The sequence below is a fragment of the Peromyscus maniculatus genome, chromosome 9 (genome assembly GCF_049852395.1).
Source record: "Peromyscus maniculatus bairdii isolate BWxNUB_F1_BW_parent chromosome 9, HU_Pman_BW_mat_3.1, whole genome shotgun sequence".
Lineage (NCBI taxonomy): Eukaryota > Metazoa > Chordata > Mammalia > Rodentia > Cricetidae > Peromyscus > Peromyscus maniculatus.
The window spans coordinates 97,892,870-97,915,761 of NC_134860.1; the positions used below are offsets into that span (position 1 = coordinate 97,892,870).

At 41.0% G+C, this 22,892-nt stretch overlaps 1 protein-coding gene across 7 annotated transcripts in view; it reads right to left on the minus strand.

Annotated features, from left to right (window-relative positions):
• Klf12 (KLF transcription factor 12) overlaps nt 1-22,892 on the minus strand; it is a 433,603-nt gene that overhangs the window by 359,141 nt on the left and 51,570 nt on the right. The gene's annotated exons all lie outside the window — the stretch shown is intronic.

Genomic DNA, 22,892 nt, shown 5'->3' on the forward strand with positions numbered 1-22,892 from the left:
TTCATTTTGACTCTGAAAAACATTTCCTTTCTGAGGTTCAATTCAGCACAAAACTTCATACAAATCTCCTCAAATGCCTTTAAAAGGCTCAAGCTAAACGAGGTCACTGGAAGGCAACACGGAGCATCCAGACTGTATTATAATCTCTGAGGTGAAACTTCAAGGACATCAAAACTACTGGGTAAGCTAACCTTACATAACACATTAACATTTCGTTTAGTAGAGGTCCAAATACCTACATTGAAAATATTAGTGATACTTGAGGGTCAGCCACAATTTTTACTGTCTCATTTCTCATGTTTACTCTGGTACCTCAAGCGAAGATGTCAACACAAAGTACCAAGGCAAAAATCTACCAGTGCTGATCAGAGTAAAATGGCAGAGGGCTTTAAAAGACCATTTTTTCACCATCCAAGCTCAGGTAAACTATGAAATTAAGAAGGAAAGTGGCATAAAATGTTCACGCAACAAAAACACTATACTGCTCAATCAAATAACCAAATCTTATCTGAGCATTTAGAACATTCCCTTAGAGTTTTTCACTTTCACATATTAGTAAGAGTGTATTCTATGAAAAAGCGGGTCTTTCCTATGCTCCCGAATAATAACTCAGTGCTACGTCCGCACTGCACTCTGAGTCTGAGAGAGCAGTTAGATTAACTGCTTCAGTGCCCTGTGGACACGAGATTTATATTCAGAGAAGACTCCCATATGACTCTGGGGACATGGAGCTAATGAAATAATGTGCTTCACTGGTTAAAGATGGCTGATCTGAAAGGGCACAATCACTGTCCCTAAGAGTGGAAGGAAGTCACCATCATTGTCTTCCCACACACCCCCATTCCTCTTGACTATCCTGGGATCCTAAGCATCCAAGTAGTCATGACCTCTCACAACCACCATGATGAGAAGTCACTCACCCCACCTACGCCAATCAAAACATCACGAGAACTTGACAGTGAATATGAAAACATCTATATGACAGGGCATTTTAAAATGTCACAAGGATGCGTTCATTACACAATCATAGGCTGAATATCTCATGCACAGCGAGAATGGTGGATGCACTGTCCACGGGGACAAAGTAGATACTTTAAGAACTTCACCCAGGACCTGAAAAGAGATGGCTGGGTCAGAAAAGTGAGAATCTGAGCTCAATGGCCAGAACGCATGTCAAAACTCCAGGCAAGGATTCCCAACCCTGGGAGACGGAGAGAGGCTTACTGGCCAGTCAGCACAGCCACAGGCCAATGAGAGACCCAGTGTCAAGAAACAAGAGGGATGGTGTGATGGCTTGAAAGAAAATGGCCCCCAAAAGAGAGTGGCAAATTAGGAGGTGTGGCCTTGTTGGAGGAAGTGTGTCACTGTGGGGGCGGGCTCTGAGGTCTCTTTTGCTCAAGCTTTCCTCCGTGTGATTGTCAGTGAACTTCCTGTTGCCTGCACACCAAGATATAGCCAGCACCACATCTGCCTGCATGCCCCCATGGCTCCCTGACATGATGATAATGGACGGAACCTCTGAAATATAAGTGAGCCATCTCAATTAAATGTTTTCTTTGTAAGAATTGCTGTAGTCATGGTGTTTCTTCGTAGCAAGAAAAACCCCAAGACAGGTGGCTGCTAAGTATTTATTCCCAAGGTCCACCTCTGGCCTTCACAAACTTGCACATACACGTGTATAACACGCAGACACACAAAGACACACAGACAATGGATTTCACTCAGTCCTTTCTTTAGCTAAGCATTGTACAGCTGCATATCTATAGCACTGTGACTGCTGTAATCATAGCATGTGTAAGTCAGAGGTCAATGCTGGGTCTCTTCCTCTATCCCTCCCTCTCCATCTTATTATTTGAAAAAGGCTCTCGCTGAGACTAGAGCTTGCCAATAGGATACATTGCTGTCCTTCAAGCTCTGGAGATCTGTCTGTGCTGGATGTCCTGCTCCCTGCCACCTGAGGGATAAAGATGTGATGAACCACGCCCATCCTTTTCTGTTGGTGCTGGAAACCCAAACCGCATGGAACACGCTTGCAAGGCAAACACTTCACTGACAGCCATTCCTTCAGCCCCTGCAGTCTTCCTAGACTGACCTATTGTGATGCTTGGTTTTCATTATCAATTAAACTAGATTTCGAATCTCCCTGGGGAAAAAAGTGTGTCTATGAGTTTGCAGACTGAGCATGGAAGGCCTGCCCTGAAAGTGGGTGGCACCATTCACAGGCTGGGTTTTCAGAATGAAAGGAAAAGGCAAGCTGAACACCTGCAGTCATTTCTCACTGCTTCCTGACTTTGGGTCCAATGTGACCAAGCACCACATGCTCCCGCCTTCATGCCTTCCCTGCTGTGATGGACTACTTCCCTTTTTAAAATATAAACCAAAGTGCCCTTCTTTCCATATGTTGCTTCATGTAAGGTACCCGGCCACAGCAAAGAGAGCAGTGATCAGTACACCGATGGAAATAACCTTGGAAGAGTTTGGCTATAGTTTTGGAAGAAAGCTCATGAGATTAAGAGTTTTCATGCCTTGTTCAAGAAGCTAATGAAGATTTGAAGTAAATATGAGCACTGAAGGTCAACTATAAAATAATATTAAAAATAAATTCATTCACACAGTGCCAGAACAAACTGGGTGATCAGTCATGGTAACGTCAATAAGCATCACATTTGAGAACCATAAAAGACCTTCATTAGACTTAAAAAAAAAATCACCTTTTGCTAATAAAGCCTACAGTAGTTGACAGATTCCTGCCAAATTACAAAGCTACATAGGTATGAAATTATCATCTCAGATTCAACACTAAGCATTATTTGCCCTGCCTTTTCTCTGTTATTCTAAGTCAGATGCACACATGCATATAATTGTGTTATTCTGTATCTGATTCATATTGTTTTTTGTTTTGTTTTGTTTTTGTTTTTCAAGACAGGGTTTCTCTATATATTTTTGGTGCCTGTCCTGGAGCTCACTCTGTAGTGCAGGCTGGCCTCGAACTCATAAAGATCTGCCTAGCTCTGCCTCCTGAGTGCTGGTATTAAAGACATGCACCACCACCGCCCGGCTGCCTGATTCATATTCTAACACACTTATACAGACGTATATATGATACTTGTCTGAATGACTCAGACACACCCAATATTACATTAGTGTCTGTTTCATTTACATGCCTTCACCAACCCACTCCCACATATTGTACACAGCCAATATTATATTAGTGTTAGATCATATGCATAAACCTGTAGGCATACCATGCTGCTGGATATGTCCACAACTCACACATATACTCCATATTATTCTGTATTTGATTTGTCCACCCACAAACATATGTGTTTCTCATTTATTTGTATATTCCTATTGACATATACACACATAAAGAAGCTTAATTTGCTTATAAAATAAAAAATGCAAATGTAAACAAATCATCCATGAAACTATAGGAGAATTATAGCATATTATCAGGTAACTTATTTGCATCTATGACTTCCCAGCGACCCGAGGAATATGAAACCAATGATAAATATGGACACTTGATAACAACATAGGGATCCAAGTGCATGAAGACTTCTGGTTCTAAGTTCATACTGAGGATAACAGAGATGTTTGTATTATACTCTTTTCACACTGTGGGGCAGGTAAGGAATAGAAACAGAAACCATGGTTGGATTCTGTGTCCTTGTCCTAGGATGGATTTCCAGTTTCTGTGCCCATATGGTACAGGATGTGAATGAGCAACAGTATTTGGGATTCTGGCTACAGAGTATGACCTGAAGGACATGATTCCCCCTACACAGGAGCTGACAATAGCTCAATGACTTCTTTTGACATGTAAAACTTGGATTCTTACAAGGTTTTATGTGGAACAGTGTTAAGAACCTCTGAATGTTCCCTGAAGGGCTGTGTATGAACAATTCAGAGGCAGAGACAGATGAAACTCTTTGTAACTAGTTAATGCAGTAGGTCACAGGCACCTAAGATGTCCCTGAAAAAAATGATGTAGAAGAATTCAGGGAGACCTAAATGGGGACTGAAGGCCCTGAAGGAGCAGGAAGGGGCATTGACAGAGATTAATGTGTATGTTCAGTAAGGCCTGCTGTCCTGCAGACAAAACTAACATGTAAACACACACACCAAAAAAAAAAAAAAAAAAAAAAAAAAAAAAAAAAAAAGAGAGATGCAACACCCAATCCCAATGGCTACAGTTGCAAAGTAAGTTTCTAGAGTCTACCAAACCATATAGGGAGTACTGTGAATTTTTCTTTCTTCTTTAAGCTACATGTACTATGACATTAGTCTACTTTTACTTAACTATAAATAATTTCACCTTATCATTAAGTATGGGCATTACCAACTCATATATGCATTATACTGAAAGGTCTTGTGTGTTGCCAAACTATGAAGCATCATTTTATGATCCTCTGGGCAATATTCTCCCTATTTTAATGAAGATATGTAAACACAGAGAATAATGAGATGTACTATATTGAATATATATATATATATATATATATATATATATATATATATATATATAGTATTTCTTAGGTAAAACTTACTGATAGTTACTAACTGGAAAAGAGGCCTTTTGACTTGGAAGGTACTAATCTCTCCAGCCTTGGAAGACTGCTATAAAGGTCACAAGTGAACCCTTAAAAATGAGGTATTATTTCTCAAAGAGAAATGCTTTTGGCAAACAAACCAGGGGTACTTTAAAGTCCATTTTAAGATAAGATCTTAGTCCATCCTTGGCCCAAGATAAGGATCTAAAAGAGCAGATTCTGGGCAGATGGTTTAGGGGACAGAGTAGGCAAGAGAAGCAAACTGGTTCTCAAAAACTGCAATATGAGTCTAACATAGTGACACACTTGAGAGGTGGAAGCAGAAGGAACATGAGTTCAAGGCTAACTTTGGCTGCACAGCAGCTAGACTGGGCTAAATCGGATCCTGTCTCATCAACAACATTAACAAAATGGAAAGAAAGCCCTCTGTCAAGGAACACAAGAAAACCTTCAAAGTTTAGAGGGCCAAGTACAAACTAATAATCAGGCTTGCCAAGAAAGAATTTGAGTAACCATGCAAAGTGCTCCAAAGTCAATTAAAAAAAATGTTGCTTCATTAAATAAAGGCCAAAGAAAATAATGTTTTTGCAAGATGAAAAAGAGTATGTGTATAAAACAGAATGATGGTTCTCTTGATCTTTATTAAGGAAAGCACTGTAAATATGAAACAGGTTAGAGAAACTCAGTGACTAACATAAGGGTGAGACCAAACCTAATTACTCAACCAGATAGATCTACAGCAAAAACAAAACAAACAAACAAAAAACATAACTTGCATTGTCAGAGTTAAAGATTCATGGTAGAGTCAAGTGATGGTGAGGCAAACGTAAATGTGCATTGTAAGACATCAAGACATGGAACAGAAAGGAAAACAAGTAGCAGGTACCCGTCCATTCAATTTTCAAAACAACAAAACAGTAGGCATTAACTGTGTAGTGTAGGTGAGCACTCACTCTGCCTGATGGTGGGCAGACTGTAGACTACCTAACACATTTCCAGTATGCTGTAGTTGGGTGTGGAATGACCCTAAACACCCACGTTATAGGCTTAATGGCCAGCCTCTTGGGCTACAGGTAAGCAATGGAAACTTTAGGAGGTGGGACCTGGGAAAGGGAAGTCAGGACATTGGGTTAAACCTTTGAAGAGTTGACTTTTGACCTAGCCCTTCCTCTTCTTTTGCTTTCTACCTACCATGAGGTAGACAGCCTCCTGGTCAGGGCTTTCTCCACCACAGTACTCTCTCACTCACATCTACTAGGCCAAGCACTCAGGAACTAAAACTTCTGAAATGATGAGCCGAAATAAACCTTTACCCTCACGACTTCATAGTCTTGGGTACTGTGTCCCAACAACAAAATGCCAGCTAACATGCTGTAGACTAAACCACAGATTAGCTTTAAAAATTACAATTTGCTATGGTTACAGTATAAGAGAGATGACAGGGAATTGATAATGTCTAAGAGAACATCTTCATGAATGATATTCAGCAAAGATGGTACAGGAAGGTGAGGAAGCCTGTACTAAGCTCTCTGGTGACCATGATGCCAAGTCACAGAGATAAGCATCTGTGGTAGTTTGAATGTAATTGGTCTCCATCATCTCATAGGGAGTTGAGCGGTGTGGCTTTGTGCTGTGGGATGGTCTGTATGTCAAATTGCTCTGATTGGTCAATAAATAAAACACTGATTGGCCAGTGGCTAGGCAGGAAGTACAGGCGGGACTAACAGAGAGGAGAAAAGAAAGAACAGGAAGGCAGAAGGAGTCACTGCCCATTGCCACCATGACAAGCAGCATGTGAAGATGCCAGTAAGCCACATGGCAAGGTATAGATTTATGAAAATGGATTAATTTAAGCTATAAGAACAGTTAGCAAGAAGCCTGCCATGGCCATACAGTTTGTAAGCAATATTATTCTCTGTGTTTACTTGGTTGGGTCTGAGCGGCTGTGGGAATGGCGGGTGACAAAGATTTGTCCTGACTGTGGGCAAGGCAGGAAAACTCTAGTTACAATCTTTGTTGGAGTGGGTGTGGCCTTGTTAGAGGAAGTGCGTCAGTGCGTGGGTCAGGGGGAGGCTTTGAGACTTCCTATATGCAGGATACCACCCAGTGGATCCGTCGACTTCCTGTTGCAAGACATAGGACTCTTAGCTACTATTTCAGCATCATGTCTGCCTGCATGCTGCCATGCTCACCACCATGATGATAATGGACTGAACCTCTGAAACTGTAAATGAGCCACCCTAATTACCTATTTTCCTTTCTAAGAGTTGCTGTGGTCATGGTGTCTCTGCACAGCAATAATAATACTAACGAAGACAGCATTCTTTGGCATCAGTCTGACAAATATGATAGGATTTGTTAGAGGCAACATCCACTTAGCCAGCTGTCTAGATGAACCAATGATCTCCGATCCCTTTGTAAATCATACTGATAAATGCACCTGGGATGTTTCCAAGCAGGTGGCTCTTTTGAGCAGACTGAAAACCTCTGCTCCTATCAGTGGAGGCTCACCATAATTAAAGTAGTTTTTGTCCTAAACTTGTTTATTTGATAATACCATAGTGTGCTGATAAGATTTAATTGAAGGATTACTAAAAACTTCGAAATGAAACTATGAAAAGTAGCAGAGTACCTATAAAAAGAAGTGCATTGCTGTGAAAATGTTCCAAGATGAGCGTTCTATAAAATAGTATTTCTCCTGTTATTAAACAGGGCATGGGTATTTGTAGAATAATTAAAAAATAATAAATTACAAATAGCTTCATTTTTACTTCGTTTTTAAGAAATGAACCAAGGGACAATCCAGAAGATACTGATTTTTGTGAAGAATGATAACACTTGATCTAATTTGCTTTTATGTTACTGTGACAAACATGACCAAAAGCAACCAAAAGAAGAAAAGATTCACCTCATGGGATAGAGTCCATCAATTAAGAAAACAAGGGAAGGAGCTCAAGGCAGGAACCTGGAGGCAGAAACTGAAGCATAGACCACAGACAAATACTGCTTCCTGGCTTGCTTAGTTTGATTTCTTCTACAACCCAGAACCACCTGCCCAGGGGTGGGATATCCACTATGACCAAGTCATCATACCCAGGTCTACAGATACAAAGAATAGCAAATTAGTCTATTCACTTTCCAGGTACAGCCAGTCAGCACTGTAAATAAGATGCAGTACCAACCACGGAGAAGAAAATACCTTGGTCTGGAGATGATAGGGTGCCAGGACAATAGTGAGATTGTAGTGCAAACCTAAAGAGAGAGCTCATGCAATTCTGAAAAACGACTACAAAGAAGTAGACAATACAAGAACAATATTAAGAAATGTAAAATCAACAGGATTTGGTGACTGAAAGGAGGTAAAAGGATATGGGATAAAAGTGACAAACAGATGATCACCAGTTGGGAACATGAGTTTGAAATGCTGTATATTATATCCAGAAGGGAATATGTTACTAACAGTTTCTACAACCAAGGCCCAAGAAAAATGAAGGTGACTATTTATTTCGGAATTTGAGCCTGATCGCACAAATGGGCCTGCTCGTAGAAGCAAATACAGAAAGGACAGGATGGGGAGAAATCTTAAACACTTCCAAACACCAGTTTTAGAGGCAAGAAAGGAGAGCTCCCTCCCTCAATACACAACATAGGTGTGTGACAGATGGAAAAGAGGCAAGGGATTTCAGAAAAGAGCTTCCACAGAAAGAGTCATACAGACACTGTCATGGTGACCTAAGTCACTTGATGTCTATTTGTAGTGGCCCTTTTCCAAATTTCCTACAGCATGCCTAAGGCATTGATAATCATGGTTTGGGTCTTTCTGCTCATATGTAGTAGATGAATGAATGTTCTCCCCCAAATTCCTAGGAGGTCTTGACCTCCAATGTAATGGCAGATGGGGCATCTGCAATGTGACTGTGTAGTGCAGGATTATGCCCTCATGAAGGAGAGCCCAAAGCCAGGGTTGTAGAGAACAGGCAAGGTCCTCAACCAACCCCAAATATGAGAAAGACACAGTGTGAGAGACACAGAGGAAGACAGAGATTGACGGACCCCCAAGAACCCCTTCATTCTCCTTCTGCCTTATGAGGAGACTGGCCATCTGCAGCCCAGGAGAGGCCTGTCACTAGGACCGGGGCACACAGGTGCTTCATTCTTAAATTTCCTACAAGAAACCATGGGCAGAAAAGTTCTTATAGGACAATGGGCAGGAGAGAAGGAGAGAATGTGGGCAGGGCAGATGGAAGGAGAGAGGAAGCAGTCACAGGGAAAGGGTATGCCACCAGGAAGGGGACAGTGAAGACATCCACCGTTAAGTTAGTCAAATGAAGAGCAAGGTAAAGGATGACATCATGAAGACACGGCATGCAGCAGTTTGGGATACCCAGAGCCAAGTGTGAGCTTCCCAACAGATGTTCACACTCAGGTGCTGGGGTCAGAGGGCAAATGGAGGTCAAGGAAGCTTTGAGGAGCTCTCCTTCAGCTGAGGAGAAGGGAGAGAGTAGGGGGTCTTCCCCAGAAAAAGAAACTGAGTAAAGGAGGAATCTTTAAAATATATAACATGAGCCAACAGCTTGCCTGGCCTACACAGCAAGATCCTATCTCAAAACTCACAACTAATAGACAGCAAGCAGACAGATGCAGGCAGATGCAGGCGTTTTCATCTGGAGGAAGGGCAGCAGATTGGAAGCAATGCTGTCAGCTCCAGCCTCGGGCCTGAAGAACTGGGCCTCTGCAGGGTGAGAAGGAAGGAGGGAGACACAACCTGGAAGGGGAGGAAAGACGAGCTGAGGAAGCAACCCAGGAAGCTCCAGGTTTCCAGAGAGATGCTTAAGTTTCGACACTATTCCTCCCTGTGTGGGGACCTTGTTCCTGCAGAAAGAATGTGGGGTGCTCAGGCAGGGCCCTTCCTGAGGCTTTACAGCAAGTCTGTAACATTCCCTTCATGAGTAAAAGACGCTAGTTCTCGTTTATAGAATTATGCGCACACGCGGCAAAGCTATTGATAAACCCAGGAGAGGCTGAAGTGATGGCTCAGTGGGAAAGAGCACTTCGATTTGCAAGCGTGAGCACCAGAGTTGAGGTCCCAGGACTCACATAAAAGGCTGCCTGTGGCCACACCTGCTACTAACCCAGGAGCTTTGGGAAACAAGGAGCATGGCTGGGACCTGATGACTGCCAGCCTAGCTCCAATTTCAGCGAGACACCCCATCTCAAAGAAATAAGGTAGAAAATGATAGAGCAGCCGCCTAACGTCTTCCTCTGGCCTTCACAATATGCCACACATGTGATGGTGTCCAAATTACACACATATGTACACTATACATAGATACTCTACATGCACACAAGTCAGTAAATATAAACAAACAACAACAAAACAGCAGGAGCCCAACAATCACAATTCATACAAACTTTCAATCTTAATATATTCTCACACACTCATACCATGCACATATATACAGTAATGAAAGGCAGGCATCACCAAACAGAGCTGAAAATAAAGCACACACCATTACCTTTCTGGAGCTATGATGCTGATGATAACATTAGCCATCACATCTTGCTGTGATAAAGATTACAATTACTAATTCTGGCAAGGTGAGTTAGCCCATATAAAAATAACACCGTGGCTTTCAGTCTAAAACATGGCAAACAATGGGTGGACTCCTAGTTACAACCTGCCCATTACCCCAGGAACATTCACTAAACCTGAGCAACATATAAATTTAAAAAAAGGAATTAATCATTATTTTGCAGGCTGCTGGGGAATGTTGTCAGCCACAGCCTCAGGCTGTAATATGTAAGGCTAAACTTTGTTACTGTTCATAAAGTTTTAACAAGGAGATGAATGATGAACTAAAGCAGATCTGACAACCAATAGTTAAAAGGAATTAAGATCCAAGTCCCATCACAGTAGTCCAAGACACAAGACTCTTTGATTGGCCATGGTGCAATCCTGGGTGGTAATTGTTAATATTTTAAAATGATGCTGATGGAAAAGAATGAGCAATTCTCTACATATTGAGAGAAAAGCATAAAACACCATGTAACAAATCAGCAGCATCTCTTAAATTTTCATTCCTCTAGGAACAATTAAGTCCTCTGCCATAGGAATTTAAAACAGAAGACAGAATGCAGGGGTAGGGTTTGGTCCTCATGATGAACCCTTCCCTCCTCCCATCAACTTTTCTCCACAGAAGACACCTAAATAGAAATGCAAGTTCACCTGGAAACAAGACCAATGAGAGAAGTGCTCTGCCACTCACCTTTACCCCAAATTATATCCCACTTTAATGAGCCAAGCACATATCGCCATGTATATTTTTCTCTACTTTTGAAAGTTTCATACATATATAGAATGCACTGTGATCATACTCAAAGCCCCTCATTAACCTCCAGGATCTTCCTTCTTTCCCCTCTGAACCCTTTTTTCTTCTCACTTTGTCCCCCAGTGGTTACATCACCAGAGAGAATGATCCTCCTCCAGCACCATCAATAGTCATTAGCACAATAAGCATCCCCCTCCCCTTTACCCACCATGGAAAGCCAGAGGTCCCAGTCTAATGCAGGTACCCACAGCTGTGTGTTCGTGGCTGCAACAGCAATGTCAGATCTGGATGGCAGCATTTCATGACACTCTTCCCCATCCTCTGGCTCTGAAATTCTTTCTGTCCCTCTCCTGTATTGTTCCCTGGGCCTTGGGGAGGTGGAGATGGGTTGATGTTGGGTTTAAGGCTGAGCACTCATCAGTCACTTATTCTCAGCACTTTGATCAGATGATTGGTCATCATGTGTCATTTGGGGGCTGGGGAGAGGGGTACCAACAGCCTTGATTGGTTGTAATGGTAAACGAATAGGGAGAACACACATCAACTAGTGTTTCTAGGGAAGTGTCCGCAGAATCAATTGCTGCATCTTGCTGGAGTCTTAGAGTGCTTGTAAATAGATAACACACGCTAATTAAAAGAAATTAAAAAGAAAAATTAAGGAAAATATGAAGATCATAAAATGGACACAAATGGATTTCTGCAAGCCCCTGTATCTTTAATACTTGTAACATCTATATAAAATTTATAAAAAATTATATTCAAGACTCTAAATACAAGAAATTAACACTCATCAGAAATAGCACATAAAAAGAGAAAAAGAAGCAACACAATCACTACAATATCCCTCACAAGTTTTGAAACTTAATTTTCTTAAATTAGCTGATTTCATTTGCCACATCTTGGTTCAAGATTATCTATGAGCAGGAGACGTGACCATATAATTTAATTCATTACTTCCTTCTGGAGTTTTGTCATTTGCTTGTTTTTGTTTGGTGTGTGTGTGTGTGTATGTGTGTGTGTGTGTGTAGGGGATGGACACAATAAGTGAAGAGCTGTTACTTTTTAAATATAAGATTATCTCACCAAGCTGGTAGTGACTAGAAACTTCATCCCTCCTGGCCAGCTTTCATAGTGCTGGAAGGTGCTACCTATGGCACCAGAGGAGAAAAGTAGTCATCATTCTTATCCAGCTACAAACGCAGTGAGGTACAGTAACAACTGTTCTGACAAGATACACCCACAAATGCAATAATGGCACAAACAGCATTGGAGAACTGCTTTCTGATTGGATTTAAGGCCTGTTCCATGAGATGGAAGCCATACCTAGCAATCATCATCAGGGCCTCTGGCTACATAGGTCATAGTCCCTGGGGGAGAACCCAATGCTACTCTTCTGCTAAATGGACATAGTATTAAACTGGTTCTTAATGACTTACTGTTAAACCCATAAATTAGTGCATCTCTCAACCCTCATCAGAGAAGCTTCTTCTTGAAGCAGACAGAAATTCACAGAGACCGACAACTGGTCAACCTTCAGAGAATAGTGGCTAGGGAGTGCCCAGCTTAAATGGGATGTCAATATCACACCCCTCTCCCCAAAGTTCAGAAATTACTGCAGAAAGGGGGGTGGAAAGATTATGTGCCTGAGGCAGTAAAACACTACAAGGGAACAGTGTTTGGGGGGGCACAAAGGGGCAGCTCCACATATGAGCTCCCAGCAATTGTGACAGCATGTACCAGGCCTGTACAAGCTCAAGGCAGACCAAAATCCCAGCATGGAGACAGGGAGAAGGGTACACATTCCCACCACTAGCTGAGGAGCTAAAGGCCATCAACAGCTGCTGAGGAAGGAAAGTCTGTTCTCCTTGAGAGTGTGACCTCTGGTCTGGTAGACCACACTCCAGTGAGGTCCCCACACCCAAGAGTATATGGGCAACACAAGCTGAACTTGATGAAATTTGAAAAAAATAAGAGAACAGGAAGTTATGTGGGTAGGGGGGTACAGGACTTCTGGGAGGAGTTAGGTGGCAGGGACAATTATGATCAAAACATATTGTATAAAATTTTCAAAGGATTCAAAATATTTAAAAAAATTATTTCGGAGTCTGTTGCCGTGGATTGGGGAGAGACATTGGACTCTCTGGCAGCCAGGTGGACCTTTGCACTTCCCTAAATCTCAGATTTATTTGAGACATGGGAAGTGCCAAATCCTGCTACCTCCTGCTTAAGGAAATGCTCTGTCAACAGTCACTAGGCTGTGCTGAGTCTTTGAATTCAGCTGGCCAAGCTGCTGAGCTGGGGACAGGGGACTTAGGAAGTAGTGTTTTAATAGTACCCACAGGGAAGCTCCCTTGGGCCACTTAAAAGGTTCCCAAACAAACACAGCTTTAAAAGACACATGTCCACATGTCCACAGAACAAATTTGTGAAACAGAATAACCAACTCCAAGGACCCCAGAACCAATGCAAATCTAAGGCAGAAATACATCTGGAGAACTCCCATTGCTGTGCTTACCCCGTGGAAATACTGTCCCACAATTGTGGGACTGGAACCCCAGTTAATTCTGTTTAACTCTACATATATAAATCCACTCATGGGGACTGTACAAATTAAGGTCCAAAGAAAAGTAATACCTAGTTAAAAAAAAAACTTTCAATCTTCCTATCTCACTTTACCTCCAATAAGGCCACCGCAGCAACATCTACAACCCAGCAATATGACCTGTGTGCTGTTTCTTCCTATATAGAAGATATTTTCTGTGTGCTGAGAGCCTAGAAAAGCTGAAGTAGCCATGGAAAAGAATCCCTGTGCTTTGCTAATTTCTCATTCTTTAAAGTACACGTGCACATGAACACGGGACCATGGCATTCCCGTTTCCCATGACATCTCTAACGGATGGAAGCAACTGAAGGGAAGCACAGAGAGCAGTGGCCACCCAGTGAGAGCTGGACCCCTGCAGAGCCACAGCATGCCTTCCTCTGACCAGCCTCCACGGAGGAAAACATTTCAAGACCAAAGACAGTAGATGCTGGGAGACAGCCTCCATTGACTTAAGATTCACTAGCTCTCTTTTGTTGCCGTTCCTTTATTATCTAACTTGACCCTACTTGTATTCAAAAATCTGGAGGTGATGGATTTCAAGTGGGCTTTTTGTTTGTTTGTTTGTTTGTTTGTTTGTTTGTTTTCGAGACAGGGTTTCTCTGTTTAATTTTGGGTCCTGTCCTGGAGCTCACTCTGTAGACCAGGCTGGCCTCAAACTCACAGAGATCCACCTGGCTCTGCCTCCTGAGTGCTGGGATTAAAGGCGTGCGCCACCACCGCCGCCCAGCTCAAGTGGGCTTTTGAGTTATGACCAAATTTACTACTTCTACCCAACTTGCCCGAGGGCTAAAGCCTGGTCAAATGTGGCATCTCCTTGAAAAGGAGGGCAAAGAGGCAAACAAGTGAGGAACAGGATGCTTGGAATGTTGCTGGCTACCCAAAGGCGGCATTTCTACAAAGGATCTCAGGAGCACAGCTCAGCAGTGTTTAAGAGGACTCAGCTGCAACGCTATTCACTTCAACAAATATTTACTGGGCATCTTTTTCCAATTCAAATGTAAGAAGGATTCCAAACTACATTTGTATTTGTAGGATATAAAACAGTGCTGGAACAAAAAACAATAAGCACTTAATAAATGATAAAAAGAAGACAAGAAGGATGAGACCCCTGCAGGACAAGCAGTTCGTTTAAGTACCAAGGACAGAAAGATAAATTGGGCAACAAGGACTTAAAGTGGTGGTGGCCAGTGATTTAATCAGGAACCATTCCCCATTTTTTAAGCTAGCTTTTGATTTAATCACTCACTTTTCTTGACAGATCAAATCACAAAAGGGATAAACCAGCTTAAAGAAAAGAAGCTTCCAGTTTCCATTACATTTTCTTAAGTCTTTGTTGAGACAAGGGTTTTTTTGGTATGCCAACTGCCCTCAGACTTAGTATACACCTTACAGTGGCCTTGAATTTCTGATCGACCCTCCTCCAGCTCCAGAATGTTGGGATTATAGGCACTCACCACCATTCACCATTCATGTATGTAGGACTGGGGACTGAACTCAGGGTTTCGTGAATGCTAAGCAATCACTTTACTATCTGACTGACATCCTCGACCCAAACCTAAAAGGAAACTTTTTTTTTTTTTTTTTTTTTTTTTTTGGTTTTTCGAGACAGGGTTTCTCTGTGTAGCTTTGCGCCTTTCCTGGAGCTCACTTGGTAGCCCAGGCTGGCCTTGAACTCACAGAGATCCGCCTGGCTCTGCCTCCCGAGTGCTGGGATTAAAGGCGTGCGCCACCAACGCCCGGCTCCTAAAAGGAAACTTTAAGTTAACATTTTCTGTTCATTATCTATTGTGGATTTGATAATATAAAGTATAAGTTTAACCTACATTTAAGAGCCACGGGCACAGTTATCATTTCAAAACATTGTATAAAACTCATACAGTATCAGCTTCTCCTTCCACACTAAACTCACAAGCACAAGAAGAGAAATAGTAAGACACTGATTCAGCAACATGAAAAGAGGCACATGTCCACACAAGCACTCTGTACAAGAAACTTGTCCAGCCTGGCAGCAGAAACTGTCTCTAAAGGTCTGAGAAATAATCGCAATGTAATGAAAGGTTTGCAAGCACAATTCTGACACTAATGGAGAAATTTTGTTATAATTGCCTATACTTTGAAACTCTTCCTTTGTAGCCCCAAATTGAAAACAGGCCAAATGTGTCAGAATACCACATATACTTTGAAAAGGAAGCTTTTCTAATGTTTTCAAATTAATTGTGCTGTTGCCCAATTCTGTGACTATCCTAAAAATGACAAGATTGTGGGTTTGCACTAGGTGAACTGCATGGTATATGAATGATCTCTCAATTTTTTCACTATATGTTTTGAAGTTTAAAAGATGTATTGTTTAACTATATTTAAAATATAAGTGTTCTACTTTGCTTCTCTATTGTGATAAAACATTGACTAAAAGCAACTTGGAGAGGAAAGGATTTACTTGGGTGTACGTTCAAGGTAAAACAAGACAGAAACTCAAGGCAGGAACCTGAAGGCAAGGAATGAAGTAGAGACTGTGGAGGCAGACGGCTTACTGCTTTACTTTTCATGACTTACTCAATTTGGTACTTATACAGCCCAAGACGACCTGCCCACAATATACTAGGGCACCCACATCAGTCATTAATCAATGGACTGGCCCAAAGGCATGCTCACTGGTCAGTCTAATAGAAGCAATTCTTGAATGGAGGTCTCCTTTCCTTAGATGCCTCTGGTTTATCTCAAGTTGACAAAACTAACCAGCATAGCCAGTGTTTTCACAGTTATATGTCCTAGTCTATGCTTCTATAACACACTACCTGATTCTGAGTAATTTATGACAAACAGAAATGTAATAGGTTCCTTGTAGAGGCTGCAAGTCCACATCAAGGCACTGGCAGGTTCAGCCATCTAATAGACTATGTTCTCTACTTGCAAGATGGCCCCTGGTGACTGTATCCTCAGAAGAGAGGAATGCTGTGTCTTCAGGAGGTGAGGGAATAGAGGACCAAGTCAGCAGAACATAGAGAGAAACCTCTGTAGTAGTCCTTAATTCTATCTCACGAGAGGCAGCCCTCAAAACCTAACCATCCCTTCAAGGCTCCACTTCTCAATACCTCCAACACTATTTCAACACCAGAATTTTGGAGGAGACATATCCAAACATGGACTAGAAGTATTCCACAACACAGTAATATAAATCAGTTTAAGATTCTTCACTTTCTAATTCGCCTATTGTCAAGAGTGCATTCCATACTGAGAGGATTTTGGCTTCTGCCCCTTTTAAGCACCACTATCTACATACAAAAATTTGAAAAGTATGAAGATAAGCATTAAAATGCTGTCATTACTGATGCCATAATTGGTAATCAGAGACCAATATATGATTTAGCCAACTAATCATGGAATGAGAATCACTATACATAGATAGGGGCCCGAGAGCCAGAAGTTCTGTATACCCGTTTGCACCACTTCATTTGTGAGATGAGCATGCCTTGGTAAATTACTCAAAAGAGCTATAAAAGTTGTATATCACAAGTTCAGTATGAAAATAAATCAAAGCAATGTGCAAGAAACCACATGATAACTGCGTGGTAGTTTAAAAAAATAACAACAAAAAGAATGGGTTTCTGGAGATTTATTTCTCTAAGAATCTCAGACACTCAGTTAGTCACCCACTTTTGCTTATAGTATTAAACTGCTTAACATTTCCTTAACATTTCCCGTGTGTTTTCTCTTTCACAAAGTGCCTGTTTGTCTTCTACCAATTATTAAACTCAGAAATACAGCCAGGCGGCCTCACCTCTTTCACCTGCCCTTTAGACTAAAGAAGAAACAAATTATTTCGTAACCTTACAATAAACAGTGTGGGTTTGGGGATTATTGCTTTCCTTATTTTTGAGACAATGTTTCATGTAGCTAAGTATGGTCTTGAACTCTTCATTTGGTTCAGGATAGTCTTAAATGTGTCATCCTCCTGCTCCCAAGCACTGGGATTACATGAGCCACCATGCCTAGCTCAGCATTATAATTGTGTTGATTTTGTGTTCTTCTGAGCAGGAGTCTCGGCCACCCAGGATAAAGGAGGAGGAAAAGAACAGTAAGAGAGAAGTCCAGGGAGTCTGGACCCAGAAAAGCAATGTAGTGAGTGCTTCTTATCTGGAAGCACCTCAAATTGTTTTCCTTCTTTTTCATTAGCATATCATTGCACCAAGTTTCCATATATACACATAACATTCTTTGATTATATTCACACCACTTTCACACATTGCTGGGACCCTTCCACTGTCCCAACCTGTTCCCTTTCACGTCACCTGATTAGCTCCCTTTTATTTTCACACCTTTGCCCACTAAATGCCACATAGGAGAGAAGACATGCAAACTGTGTCTTTCTGAGGCCAACTTTTTTTCAAGTAATACAGTGATCTCTAGGTCAATTAATTCCTCTGCAATGACAATTTCATTCTTCTTTACATAAAACAATTTGTGTATACAAGCCATGTGTTTTGTATTCATTCATCCACTGACAGGCACCTAGGTTGAGTCCATAATTTGGCTATTTTGAATAATGCTACAATGGACTTGGGTTTGGATTTTTCCCTTTAACTATGCTGACTTTGGAGTATATGCTCACAAGTTATATAGAGATGGAGCATATGGTAGTTCAAATTTTAATTTTTTGATTAACATCCATACTGACATCCATAGAAGCTATATTAATTTACATCCCTATCAAAACCACACATTCCCTCTCCTAATATTCTTGCCAACATTTGCAGTTTCTTATGTATTTCATGGTAGCCATTCTCACTGACACGAGATAGGTTCTCGGTGTATTTTTATTTGCATTTGTTTGCAAAGATGTTGGACATTTTTTTTCATGAATTAATTGGTCATTTGTGGGATTTTTTTCATTTGATAAGTGTCTAATGTTAATTTGGTCATGTATTTATTGGACTATTTGTTCATTTGGTGTTTACTTTTTAAATATTTTTTAACATGTATGACTGCTTTCAGAAAGCTGCGAGCCTACATTTGGGAACTAGAACCTGAACCCAGAACCTCTGTAAGAGCAGCCAGCACTCTTAGCTGTTGAGACATCTCTCTAAGCCCCTAATGTTTACTTTTTGAGATCTTTATGTATACAACATACTAATCCTCTACTGGATAAATAGTCTTCTCCCTTTCTCTAGAGTGTCTCCTCACTTTCTTTTGCTGTGAGGTTTTTTTTCTTTTTAATCTGATTAAATCCTATTTGTCAGTGTTTGCCCCTATGTCCCAGGCAATTAAAACCCTAATCTGAGAAATCTTGAGATAATTCCTTGTATTTTCTTCTAAACAGTTTCAAAGTGTCAGGTCTTACATTAAGGCCTGATCCCTTTAGAGTTAAATTGTGTGCAGAGTGAGAGGTGGCATCCAGCCCTTCACATATGTTTTTACTGTTTTCCCAGCACCCCCTCTTAAAGAGTCTTCTCCCGTGTATGTTTCTGGTCCTTTGTCAAGAATCAGGTGGCTGTGGCTGGATGGGCTTTTTTCTGGATAACATGTTTTCTTGGTGTACTCATCTGGTTTTGTCCAGAACCATGCTGTTTTGTTATAATGGCTTTATAGTAAAGACAGGTTGGGCTATCTAAGGCTGTTTTTGTGTTTCTATATAGATTTCACGTATTTTTTCTACTTATGTGAAAAATAGAAATTATGAAAGAGATATGTAGATCATTTTAGTTATTTAGCCATTTTTGACAACATAAATCCTACCAATCATGAAGATGGGGCTTTCTATCTTCTACTGTTCCACTGTTTTTTAAATTCATTTTGTCATTTGTTTACATTGCACTGGCCTTTAATATCTTTGGCTAACTTTAGGTGGACACTGTTTGGAGCGTTTGCAGGTCTTTGTTTTTTGTTAATGGATTTTTTTTCCTGAGTATCTTAGTTAGGGTTCCTATTGTTGTGAAGAGACATCATGACCACAGTACTCTTATAAAGGAAAAACATTTAAATGGGGTGGCTTACATTTTCAGAGGTTTAGTCCATTGACATCATGGTGTGACACAGTGGCATGCATGGTCCTGGAGAAGTAGCCTAGTGTCCTACATCTTGACTTGCAGGAAACAGGAAGTGGTCTGACTCACTAGGTGTGGCTTGAGCATATGTGAGACCTCAAAGCCCTCTTTCAAAGCGACACACTTCTTCCAACCAGACTATGCCAACTTCAACAAGGCCACAACTCCTAACAGTGCTACTCCCTTGGGGGGCCATTTTCTTTCAAACTACCACACCAACTATTCCCAGCAAATTCATTATTTTCAAATAGAAAAGCTGTCAGTTTCTATGCACTGACTCTATCCTGATACTTCACCAAATGTGCTTATTAAATCTAAGAAGAAGGACCAAAACTAAACCTCCTTGATTCTTGTGTGAAATTCTCCCTCATCATAAATTCCATACCAGTGCTGGTCCGCAAGGAAATGGACCCTATTTCAGAACCACATCACTCTTCTCTAAAACATGGCAACCATTAACCCAAAAGGCACAACCATATTACTAAAACATCTTTCCGTCTGAAGATAGAAGACATCGGCTGGGTCACAGTTTCAACAAATTTGCTTCAGCCCTGCTTAAAACTGAAGATATGATTGTAAATCATAGTGAGTTTAATACAGACTTAATTACATCATCTCTTTTTATAAGGATTGTTATGTTAAATCCACTCATTGTCTGACAATGGAAACGCACATATACCCACAGGTGTGAGTCTCTCAGCTGTAATTAATGATGCACTTTTATTCTCTATTATTGTGTGGAAAACATTCTGACGCAAAATAAATGAAGCAGAATCATTCAGAATGATGATTCCAATGCACTGATTAATGACGCCAAATAGCTCTGCATTCCTCAGTTAAATTAAAACATTTACAGTCTGGAAATCATAAGGGCACCTCCAAATTGATGTTTTCCCACTAATCACTTCCCCTTCGCAAAAAAATCACCCTATCTACCTTCACTGGATATAAGTTTCCTGAGATTATAAGGCATACCATATTTTATGTATAAATGAAAACCAAAACGTATGCCATTTTTGTTCTTCGAGGAAACATCTAGCTATGTAGCCTAGGCTAACCTCGAACTGGTCATCCTCCTTCTTCAGGCCCTTAGGTGCATGCCCAGCTGTCCCTGAATGTTAAAGTGTCAGACAATGCTAAATTCCCTTCAAAGGTAGAGAGGAAAGGCCAAGAAAACATCCTTTGTAAATGTTTATCAAAGGAAAAGTTTTAGTGCTGGGGACATGGCCCAGCAGTTAAGTAGACTCGCTGTTCTTGCAAAGGATCCATGTTTGTTTCCAAGCACCCAGAGGGCACTTCACAACTGGCTGTAACTTCAGTTCTGAGGCATCGAACGCCTCTTCTAGTCTTTGTATGGCTCTCCAACATGTGGTGCACATAAACTGACACAGGTTCACACACATATGAATAATAATAATAAAAATTTTTAGAGAAACATTTTAAAGTCTGGCAAAAGGTATTTGCTATTGCAATTTAAATAAACTGAGCACAAAAATATTACGTAGTTTTACTAATGGAAGATTCTAGAATGGTAACATTCATAGCAACCAAAAGTAGAAAGGTGATTGACAGGAGCCGGAGGGAATAAGGAGTTCCTGGTTAAACAGTCGCCGAGTTTCAGTTCTGCAAGATGAAAAAGAGTGGGGAGCTGAGCGATGGTAATGGTACAACGTGGGAACAAGGACATGAAAGGCCTCCCTGGCTCCCTTCACAGTCGCCAGTTCTTCTGCTCTGCTGCTGCCAGAGTGTCGGAAAGTGAGTCCTCTTAATTATTAAAATGACCAATTTCAACTGGATAGACTACAGTATCCCATTCCCAGCCCCCTCCGTGAGTCAGTCTGAAAATTAAAAGTGTCTAGACATACCTGAAAGTTTGTGAACGGCCAAGGCTGAGAAGGCAGCAAGTTTTCACTAAAGTATGAGATCTGTCAACCTGTTCCTTCAAAAATACATTCACAGAGCCTTCTTGACACGTGTTGTTGTAACACACATTCATTCACATATTCATAGGTTGTATTGTCTTTCCAAAGTAAAATGATTTCCAGCTTGGCCAAATGTGTAAGCGAGCTCAAAACTGAATCTTGAGGAAATTATGCTGCATTATCAGTATGTAGGAAATATTTTTACATACTAATTCAAGCAGCTTGCCAATAAAGAGAAAACTCAATGTTCTCCATTCATCTGGCACACTACTTCCTTCCTTCTGAAACCCTTCCCTTCCAACCCTAGGCAGTGCCTAACCTTGCACCCTGTGGCTCCCACACGGAGAGCTGAATTTCACTCCTGTTCCCACACAAAGAGCTGAATTTCACTCCTGAAGAATGACCAAATACAAGATCTTTTGAGTGAGCAGAATGTGTACATGTTTTTGTGCAAGATGAGTATCTCGTTTGCTATTTCTGGCAAAGGGGCAGGGACCATGGAAGGTTGTCAGTATGACTTTTATCTCCTGTGATTTAACTGGCCCTTCTGCAAGCACAGAATCCAACTTCAAAAGAAGGAAAGGACTTTTCCTTTTCCACGATTAAGCAAACAAAGCCCGCGGGGGAGGGGTGGGACCATACTAACAGACCTTGGGGCGACAGTCAGGCTGGTGTTTAAAGAAAGAAACAAATTAAGAACACAATAGAATTATTATTTTTAAATAAAGAAAAGCAAAATATGGCAAGTATCTACAAAGGATATAAAAATTATTTCAACAAAATAACCCAGTATAAAATTACACCATGACAATCAGTGACTTAAAGGGAAGAGGTTTACCACTGGTTACCTCATGATACTAAGATCTTTAGGCCAACTATCCAAGTATACGCAGAGCACTCAAAAGCTCCAACTTAAAAGGCCTGGCCTTCAGAGTGCACATGCCTTTCTGAGAGTCTCTTAGAGTCCCATTCCTAAAAGGATTAATAGTAATTTGCATAAACCTACTTGAACTCATTTCAACAAGAATGGACTGGATGTGTTTTTATGTGCAATAGTCTCTACATGCCCTAGCATAGGAAGACCCTTCCCCTAATGTCTCCTAGACGTACCACATACCTCCCCATCCTTTCCCAACCTTGACAGCTTCTTAGAGGTGGTGGCATCTGAACCAGGCATGACATTTGTAGAGCTGACGTCATTAAAAGAGAAAATGTCAGGTGGTGGTGATGACTAGTAAATGAGGATTCAAAATAGAGAAAATTATGAACATAAGCAGAAGATCCAAAAATGTAGAACAACTGACATGGCAAAATCATCTTCTTCATATGAAACAAATATGTGAAGCTCGTTAGTAATTTAGACTCAACTCAGGAACTGATTATGTCTTAGAACCCAGCTAAATAGGATGCTCAGTGTTCTAGTTTTCTTTCTGTTGCTAATGATA